This window comes from Mus pahari, chromosome 5 (genome assembly GCF_900095145.1).
Source record: "Mus pahari chromosome 5, PAHARI_EIJ_v1.1, whole genome shotgun sequence".
Lineage (NCBI taxonomy): Eukaryota > Metazoa > Chordata > Mammalia > Rodentia > Muridae > Mus > Mus pahari.
The window spans coordinates 53107398-53117055 of record NC_034594.1 but is presented as its reverse complement, the minus strand read 5'-3'; the positions used below and the strand labels follow the sequence as shown (position 1 = coordinate 53117055).

The following is a 9658-nucleotide window of genomic DNA, read 5'->3' as shown; positions in this document are numbered from 1 at the left end:
GAAAGAAAGGAAGGAAGGAAGGAAGGAAGGAAGGAAGAAAGAAAGAAAGAAAGAAAGAAAGAAAGAAAGAAAGAAAGAAAGAAAGAAAGGAAGAAAACCTCAAAATTCGGGGAAGTAGCTACCTGTGAAACATGCCTGTTATCTCAATTTTAGGCGCTCAAGGCTAGCCTCAGCCACTTAATGAGTTCTAGGTCAACCTGGGTTATATGAGACCTGTCTCACAGAAAAAGAAAAAAGAAAAAAGAAAAAAGAATAACCCTCCAAATCTATAAAGTGATCCTTTAGTCAGCATTCCATTAAAGCATCATGCAGTTTTGGACTAGAGAGATGGCTCAGTATTTGAGAGCACTGGCTGTTCTTCCAGAGAAGTCGGGTTCAACTCCCAACACTGCTACAGTGGCTCACACCCATCTGTAACTCCAGTCCCAAAAGATCCAACATCTTCTGGCTTCAGTGGGCACCAAGTGGCACATATACATGCATTCAGGAAAAATACCCAGATACATAAAACCAATACATTTTAAAGTATCATCCAACAGATGAATAAGCAAGAGAATAATCAAATAATCTAAGATGTGATATGACCTGTGTAGCCACACAGCATATTAGAACCCTAATTATCCTTTCTTTCCTTTTCTTTCTTTCTTTTCTTTTCTTTTTTTCTTCTTTTTCTTTTTTCTTTTTTTGAGACAGGGTCTCTCCTTGTAGCCCTGGCTCTCCTGCAATTCACCTTGTAGGCCAGGCTGGCCTCAAACTCACAGAGATTCCCCCTTCATCTGCCTCTCCATTGCTGGATTAAAGGTGTGTGCCGCTCTGTCCTGCTCTTCAGTCCATCTTTAATAAGACCTATAAAGTCACCTAGTTAGGAGTAACTCTTTTTTGAGACAAAGTATCTTCTGTAGCCCTGGCTGTCCTGGGACTCTGTAGATCAGGCTGGCCTTAGAGATCTGCCTGCCTCTGCCAAGTGCTGAGCTTCTACAGCACCACACCTAGCAGTAACCCTAAGGAGAGGACGAGAGTCACCAAGAATGTACCTTCTGTGGCTTGAAGACCTAGAGAGGGCGCCCTAGTGGGGTAGAGGAGTGAGGGGCAAAGGAGAGAAACAGCTATGACAATTTTAGGAGGAGAATTGAATATGTGCTCCTAGCTAAGGGCCCTCTGGATGGAAGAAGGGTCCCAAAGAGCTCCTTCAGGGACAGAAAGCATCTCTTTTTCCAGATGTGGAACACTATTTGGAATCTCTGTATGGCTTAAAACTGTTGTATGAAGACCAGAGGACAAAATAACAGGTCACTCTTAAATTCCTTGGCTGCTCAGACCACAATGGGCTGAGGGTGACCTGAGATCGAAGTTTCCACCTTGTAGGCACAGAACTCTGTAGTTGGTCTTGGGGTTGGAAGAAGACACAATTACCTTTTCTGTTCCTGTGTCCAGGAACCTTACATGTCCTGGAACATGGGAAACCCGAGAACAGAGCCCAGGATCCAAAAACAGTTTCCCAAGCCAGCCTTTAAAAACTACCTCTTGCTGGGCAGTGGTGGCGTGCGCCTTTAATCCCAGCACTTGGGAGGCAGAGGCAGGTGGATTTCTGAGTTCGAGGCCAGCCTGGTCTATCAATTGAGTTCCAGTACAGACAGGGAAACCCTGTCTCGAAGAAAAAAAAAAAAAAAAAAAAAAACCACAACAAACAAGCTACCTCTTTTTTTCCCCTAACCTGTCCCCACTCAAGAGCGGGCAGTGGTTTTAGCTTGCATCTATGTGGGGTATGGCCAAGAGTGTCAGCAGCACCTCGGGGAACGCACAGCATACGAGACCTGAGCTTCATGGAGCAGACTGAAGACAAGAAAGACTGACTGTCCTGACAGGGTCTTTCAGTGACACAACTGCAATAGATTGCAGGTCTCTCTACAACCGGTGCAGAGTTCACCAACTCTTCCCTTAGAAAGGACCTTCTCCAGAAAGCATGTTGAAGGAAGGCCTGCGGTCGGTGAGGGACACTGATGATCTTTCTCTCCACTCCATCATCTTCTGGGTCCCCTACATCCCACCAAACAACGTCCTTTTCTTCCCATTGTCTTGCCTTTCCCATCCCATGCCTCACTCTTTCCTTTCCTTTCTCTCTCACCAGCCTCTCTGCTCCCTCAAGTCAAGCTTTTTGTGTTCTCTTCTTAACCTCCTCCTCCTCCTCTTTCTCCATCACCCTTTCCTGCCATTCCCCTCCTCTATCTTCACTAATTCCCAATAGCCCTGGCTCTCAGCCCCTTTAAGGGTTTCGAATCTACAGTCCAGGAGAGAGGGCACTTTCATTTGGACACTCAGAAACATGCCTCTCCTTTCAGCCTCATTTTCCCCTGTATCCTAGGAGACCGACTAAACAAAGTGCCCAAAGAATGTGTTAGAACCTAAGTGTTCCAAGGTTGGTGTTCCTGCTGGTGTCTGAAAGGAAGGATGGTTACAACGGATGCAGGTGCAGTGGGGTGAGAAGAAATAGAGGGTTTGGGAGAGGGGGCGCCAGCAAGGACACAAAGGATAAAATTCTAAAAGTAAGAGAGACTGGGTCAGCCAGGCCCGGTGGCAATCTTAACACATGGGAGGTGCAAACAGAAGGGTCGGGGCGTTCAAGGATCACCCTTGACTATAGAGGAAGTTTGAGGGCGGCCTGGGTTCAGGGTGGGGGGAGATTAGCACATATACATATATTTGGGATCTTGTACTTCTAAGAAGCTTTATATGACCCTCAGAGTTTGGAAGTGTCAACACCATGTGCCAGTGACATTATAGTAGGAAGTCAGCCTGTCTCAAATTTCTTTCTAGGAGGCAGGAAAGAAGAGAGCTATTTTGTCTACGTCCTCACTTCTGAAAAGTTATGGCTAACCTGTTTCATATAAAATGGATAGGATGGCTCTGCTCACAGGTCATAGCCCTTAGAACGTTAGAACTTTAAGACTCAAGTCCAGAGACTTACGCCTAGATCAATTGTCTCCAGGAGAGCATTTTAGAATTTGCCAAATTATAGTTTCCAAAGATGAGGAGAGCATATTTAGTGGGCACCCTAATAAGCAGTCCTGGCACAAAGGCAACCTTGGGGAGCCCAAAACCCAAGTACAGATAGATCAAACAGTTGTCTGTGGCCTTAAAGTCCCATGGCATACAACCTGCTAGTGTACCAAGATCTTGCCTTGGCTTGTTAAGCAGGCAAAAACCAGAGCACAGAATAAACTCAAACCCTGACTCTTTCCAAGCTTATCTTAAAATTATCTCTTTCTTACCAGGAGTTCAAATGTCTCATGAGTTTTGAACACCCCCTTTTGGTAACCCTCAACAGTCTGTTAATACATCTTCATTGATGAGAATCTATTCTCATTCTGCCTCCTGTCTTCCTGGGGTGGATTCACCCCTGAGACCCAGTGGCTCGGCTCAGCACTCAGGGCCCCGTACAGCTAAGAGGTTTCATTATAATAGGGTGATTGACACAGTCGGAAAGAAAATGGTTTTTAAGAGGCAGAGAGGATAAACTTGAGAGAACCAGGAAGGGAGTGGGGGGAGGCTCTGTGGAGCGTCAGGGTGGGAAAAGGAGCCTAGTTTAACCTAATACAGGTATGCATCTGTAGGGCTGAGTTAGGACTCAGGCAGGACTCAGCTTGGCCAGAGGTTGGTTGGAGCTCAGGGCCCTTACCTAGGAAGGAGAGTAATCCTGTGCCGCCTCCGAGCTCCTCAGTGCTCTCCGCTGAGAATAAGAAGACTCCTTTTCTCCTTTGCACTTGACTGCTTCCACCCTCCACTGCAGTTTGCTGCTGTAACTGGCAGAGTTACAGCCAGAGAGGAGGAATGGGGTGGGGAGAGGTGTGAGCGCTCTCCTAGGTCCAGCCTATCCAACTCTTAAAGGCCCAGGGCACTGGTCAACAGGAGGAATTGGGGGGAGGGGGGCAGAAAAGGATTAAGGGAATGGATTGAGGTTGATAGCAACACATCTCTAGGGAGGAGGAGCATGGCTGCCTTGTATCTTGATGCCTCCCCACCTGGACCCCTTACTGACCCCAATCCCACAATTGTTCTCAGAGCGAAAGCCAAGCTTGTTTACTGCAGTGTGCTGTGAATCACTGCTTTTCATTCTGGTCAGAGTCTGTGTGGAATACCGCTGTTTTTGCCCTCAATTCATCTGGCTGCTCTCCATGGTATCGCTTTCCACCAGCTTGCTCCCGTGTTTCTGCATCCTGCCTCCAAAGGGCAATCAATCTGAGTCTGTGAAAATACAGGAGCTGAGCAAGACAGGGAGAAAGGAAGGGACAGCAGCTTGAAGGGACAGTCGTATCTGCGCGCGTGTGTGAAACAGCTCGTGTGTGTGTGTGTGTGTGTGTGTGTGTGTGTGTGTGTGTGTGTGTGTGTATGGTGGGTGCTTCGGTTTGTCTGTTTCTTGAGACAGGGTTTCTTGTGGCCCAGACTAACCTTGAATTTGATATGTTCTTAAACTTGATTTGTAGCTGGGTATGACCTTATAGATCCTCCTGCCTCCACCTCTTGAGCGCTGAGACTCAGGTGTGTATCACTGTGGCCAGTTTAAATGGTGGTGAGGATGAAACACAGATCTGTGTGTATAGTGCGCACTTTGCCAACTGAACCACATCCTCAGCTGTGAGCCCCCTCCCCAACACACCATAATGTCCTCTTTTCTCTTGTAATCATTTGTTCAGTGCCAGGATATCTATTTATTTATGAGGTTGGAGTCTGGCTATATAGCCCAGCTGGCCTTGAACTCACAACCCTGCTCCCTTATCATTCTGGCCACACATAATAAAGGTATGGATAGAGATGAAGCAAGCTCACTGTATTCAGACTCTTAGGAAAGGCCACACCCATGCTCCTGTGTATCTTTCTTCCCTCTGCCTTTCTGTTTTGTACTTAAAAATCAATGTTAAAAACATCTTTTAATAAATTCCAACTTTGTAACAACAACAACAACATAACCAGAGCAAAGTGAGAGACAGGGCTCTCATAAAGGAACGAGCTCCTTCCAAGGGTAAATGAATAGGTAGCTGCCACAGAAACCAAGATGGAGAAAAGGCAACCAGATTAGAAGAGGAAAAGGGTGTTATGACCCCATTATTTCACAAATAAAAACTAAGGCACTAGAAGTTTCTACAGTACTGGAGACTGTGTTGGCAGTGAAAAGAACCTGCCCTTGTCCACTCCCAAGCATCACAGCTGGGCTCAGCTTTTGCTGTGCCTTGGGAAGATTTCGAAGCATGGCTTTTCTGACCCAGTGGATGGCAGTTAAGGCAGTCATGAACGTAGGGCACATATATGGAACTCCCGTGAGGTTCTTTTTCAGTGATGTATTTTAGTCACAAGCCCAGAGGGAACTAGCTTTGTGAGGTGGACATGACTTTGAGTGTTTTGAGTTCTGGCTGCCTCTTAAGAGTTCTCTCAAATACCTCTCAACCACCTAATAGTCTGCTATTAGTGGTTATTGATAGCCAAGTCTTAGGTTCCATTAAAATAAAATCCTCTTAAATGATGGCTACAAAAGCCAGCGAGATTACTTTAGGAAGGCTTTGTGGTAGAATGAATGCATAGCTGGCCTTGATCTAATTTTAGTCTTGAGTACTAACAGGGGTGGGGGTGGTCCTTCATTAAAAAATAATTTTCTGTCATACATTTCCTGTAGGTTTATATTGCTTCTATTATTGTTTATAGTGAAGGAGATTTAAGCCTCTGCAATTAATTTTTTTGTGTGTGAGATGGGAGTATCCTTATGTTGCTCAGGCTGGTCTTGAACTTGTGGCTCAAGTAGATCCCTGAGACCTCCATCTTAGCCTCCAAAAAAAGTTAGGACTATGGACATGTGAACCACCATGCTTGAACCCCTGAGCCTTCATAGCTTTACTTAATTAACCCAGAGATTGGGTTGACTATATGTTTGTTGTCTGTTTGTTTGACAGCAGGTTTGTTGTTTTTTTTTTTAAATCTAATTCTTTTTTTAAAATATGTATTTAATTTTATTTATATGAGTACACTATAGCTATCTTCAGACACACCAGAAGAGGGCATCAGATCCCATTACAGATGGTTGTGAGCCACCATATGGTTGCTAGGATTTGAACTCAGGACCTCTGGAAGAGCAGTTGGTGCCCTTAACCACTGAGCCATTTCTCCTCCCCCTTAAAAGATAGGATCAATGATAGTATAGCCAAGGCTGCTCTTGAACTTAATATGTAGCTAGGGATGACTCTGAATCCCAGAGCCCTCTGGATGGGATATAGGCATGCACCACGCTCCTTCTTAGAGCAGGCTTTGGTAGCAGAAAGCAGAGTCCAAAGGGAAGGTAGACATTAAAAGGGAAGCCATCCCTGGGGAGCAGGACGGATAGGGACATCAAATTATAAGCCATCAATTTCAGATTTGACATAGCAGAGGTCCCATCCCCACCTGCCGGATACCATAATCTCCTTTTTCAACTTCCTCCTCCACCAAATCCCTCCCCTTAGCCAGGACTAGACACCCTTTCCCTCTCTCATTGGCTCAGTGTTGCTTAAGCTCCTGGCTGATGTAGGAAGGAAGGCTCTTTTACCCATTAGATTTTCTGGGAGAGAGCAGGTCTCAGATACTTGTCTCTGCATTCCCTTTTCTTCTTTCTTTCATTCTCTTTCTTTTCTTTTCTTTTTTCTTTGTTTTTTCCAGACAGGGTTTCTCTGTGTAGCCATGGCTATCCTGGAACTCACTCTGTAGACCAGGCTGGCCTCGAACTCAGAAATCTGCCTGCCTCTGCCTCCCAAGTGCAGGGATGAAAGGCGTGCGCCACCACTGCCCGGCTTACCGATCGATCTACCATTGCTCCGCAGTTTGGGTTCTGATTTGGGTGCAGAGTCTATGAGAGATTTTACAAGATTAGTCTGGCTCCCAAGAATGCTTGCGAAGGGGCTTGGAGAGATGGCTCAGTGGGGAAAGGCAAGGACTTGCTGCCAGTTCTGACCACTTGAATAACTTGATACCTAAGAGCCACATCATGGGAGGAGAGAACTTCTAAAGTTGCCTTCTAACTTCTACATGCTCACACACATGTTCTCTCTCTCTCTCTCTCTCTCTCTCTCTCTCTCTCACACACACACACACACACACACACACACACACACACGGGGGGGGGATAAATGTTAAACAAACAAACAAATAAATAAATAAATAAATAAATAGAATTGTTGGATGGAAGCTAGCTCCTGGAGAGAACATAGGAATTTGAATAGATCCAAGAGGCAGCAAACAAGGCTTTGGCACAGGAACTGTTCGTCTGCTTTGGTAATTCCTGTGTCTGCAAAGATCCTGGCCCTTCCCCCACTGTTTTCTATTATTAACAGATCCAGAAACCTGATCGGAGCAGCAGCAGCAGAGGGACTCTCTGGGAACTATGCCCAGGAAAGGCCTACAAGCCCTAAATTGAAATGAAGTAGCAGGTGCCATAGGGAGACCCAAAAATGGTATTGAGTCTTCCAGCCGTGTCTTCCCAGATGCCCTTCTTGGCATAAACTCTTCTGATGCTCAGGACATTCGTGTTGGAAAATCTGAGTCCCCATCCCTAGCCTACTCAATTGAACTCGGATTTCTAAAATAAAGCATCTTTTTGTAGTTAAAAGATAACTCAAGATATTAGATTGCAGGGCTGGGGAGATGGTTCAGTCAGTGAAGTGCTTGCTGGGCAAACATGAGGGCCTGAGTTTGGATCCACAGAATCCACAAAAAATGTCAGGTACTGAGGAACAGTTGTGGAGGTGGGGACAGGATGATCTTTGGGGCTTGCTGACCAGCGAGTCTATCCAAATCATTGAGACCCTGTCAAAAAAAAAATGTGGGATCTCAGATGGCCCAACTGTAAACATTTGTCACAAAAGCCTGCTGAGTGGAGTTCGAATCCCCAAAGCTCCTGTATAACTTGGTAGGGTAATGAGTATTTAATTCTAGTACTCAATGGTGAGATGGGAAGTGGAGAGAGGAGAACCCCCAGAAGTCCATGGGCCAGCTTGCCTGGTGTGCACAGAAGAGAGACTGCCTTAAACAAGGTGGACGGTGGGACAGTGAGAACTGATGCTAGAGGTTGTTCTCCGACCTCCATGCCTGAGCTCACATTCGTGTACATGAACACACACACACACCACACCCACACCCACCACACACCCATCCACCACACCCACTCACCCACCACACCACACCACACACACCACATCCATACACACAAACATGTTCAGGAAAGATTGGAGTAGTCCATCAATGTGGGACTACCTGTAGAACTAAAAGTCAGTCTACATAATTTTAGAACACCAGAGGATGTAACTACTCCTCCATTCCAACGAAACTATGCCTCAGTTCTGTCACTTTTTTAAGTGACGAGTGGGAAGCTGGTAAGAGTATAAAAACAAATCCCAGAGAACCAGATGATAGCTGGGAAAAGAAATGGTATGTGATACAATATTCCAAACTGATTAAAAACTTCAGAAAAAGACACAAACATGCATACGTATATGGTATTCTTATGAGAGTCCTGTCTACAAAAAGGTTAAAAGTTAAAGAAACCTGGGACTACAAATGCTAATTACATTTTTACTCAAGATTACCTTTGGCTGTTTTGGTAAATGTTTAGAATCAACTTGTCAATTTTCACAATAATAAACGTGGTGTAACTTTACTTAGGATGGGTTGGAGCAGGTCACCTTGAAGCAACGAGCATCCACAGGCCGATGTGCATTGTCTCCCATTCACCTTCCCTTTTTAAAAAATTTTAAAATAACTTATTTTTATTTTACGTGCATTGGTGTTTTGCCCGCATGTGTCTGTGTGAGGGGGTTGGTTGGATCCCTGGAACTTGAGTTACAGCTGTAAGCTGCCATATGGGTGCTGGAAATTGATCCCAGTTCCTTTGGAAGGGCAGCTGGTGCTCTTTACAGCCAAGTCATTCCTCCAGGCTTCAACTCATCTTTCAAAGGAATGGTCACTTTTCAGTGTAAAGTCTCCTATGTCATTTGATGTCCTTGTAGATATAACTTATTTCCTTTTTTTATTTAAAAAACTTAAATTTATCATTTTAAATTATGTATTATATTTTAATTATGTGGAACATTTGATCCCTTGGAACCTGAGTTAAGGATGGCTGTTAGCTGATGTGTGGGTGTGGGAGTTGAATCCAGGTTCTCTGCAAAAGCAACAGTATTGTTTTCTTATAAAATATCGGTAATGGTGTATGCCTTTAATTTCAGCATTTGGGAGGCAAGGGTAGGTGGATCTCTGTGAATTTAAGGCCAGCTTAGTCTATAGAGCTAGTTCCAGGTCAACTAGGGCTTCACTAAGAAACCCTTTCAGAGAACATGCACATACATATAACATTTTTACTTTATGAGTATGAATGTTTTGCCTGCATGTATGTCTGTGTATGTGTATGCTTGGTGCCTCAGGAGTCAGTTCTCCTGGAACTGGAGTTACAAACAGTTGAGGAACACATGGGTGCTGGGAATCAAATCAAGGTCCTTTGGAAGAACAGCCAGAGCTTATAATCACTGAGCCATCTCTCCACCCTACAACAAATACTTTTTGTTTTGTTTTGTTCTGTTTTTTGTTTTTTGTTTTTTTTCCAGACAGGGTTTCTCTGTATAGCCCTGGCTGTCCTGGAACTCACTTT

General features: G+C 44.8%; 1 protein-coding gene across 1 annotated transcript in view; it reads right to left on the bottom strand.

Annotated features, from left to right (window-relative positions):
- The window catches only part of Plcd4 (phospholipase C delta 4), a 25586-nt gene extending 21841 nt beyond the window's left edge, over positions 1 to 3745 (bottom strand). The window contains exon 1 of the mRNA XM_029538476.1: positions 3677 to 3745. The gene's annotated coding sequence lies outside the window, so the exon portion shown is untranslated. The remainder of the gene's footprint in view (positions 1 to 3676) is intronic.
- Between the last annotated feature and the right edge of the window lie 5913 nt (positions 3746 to 9658).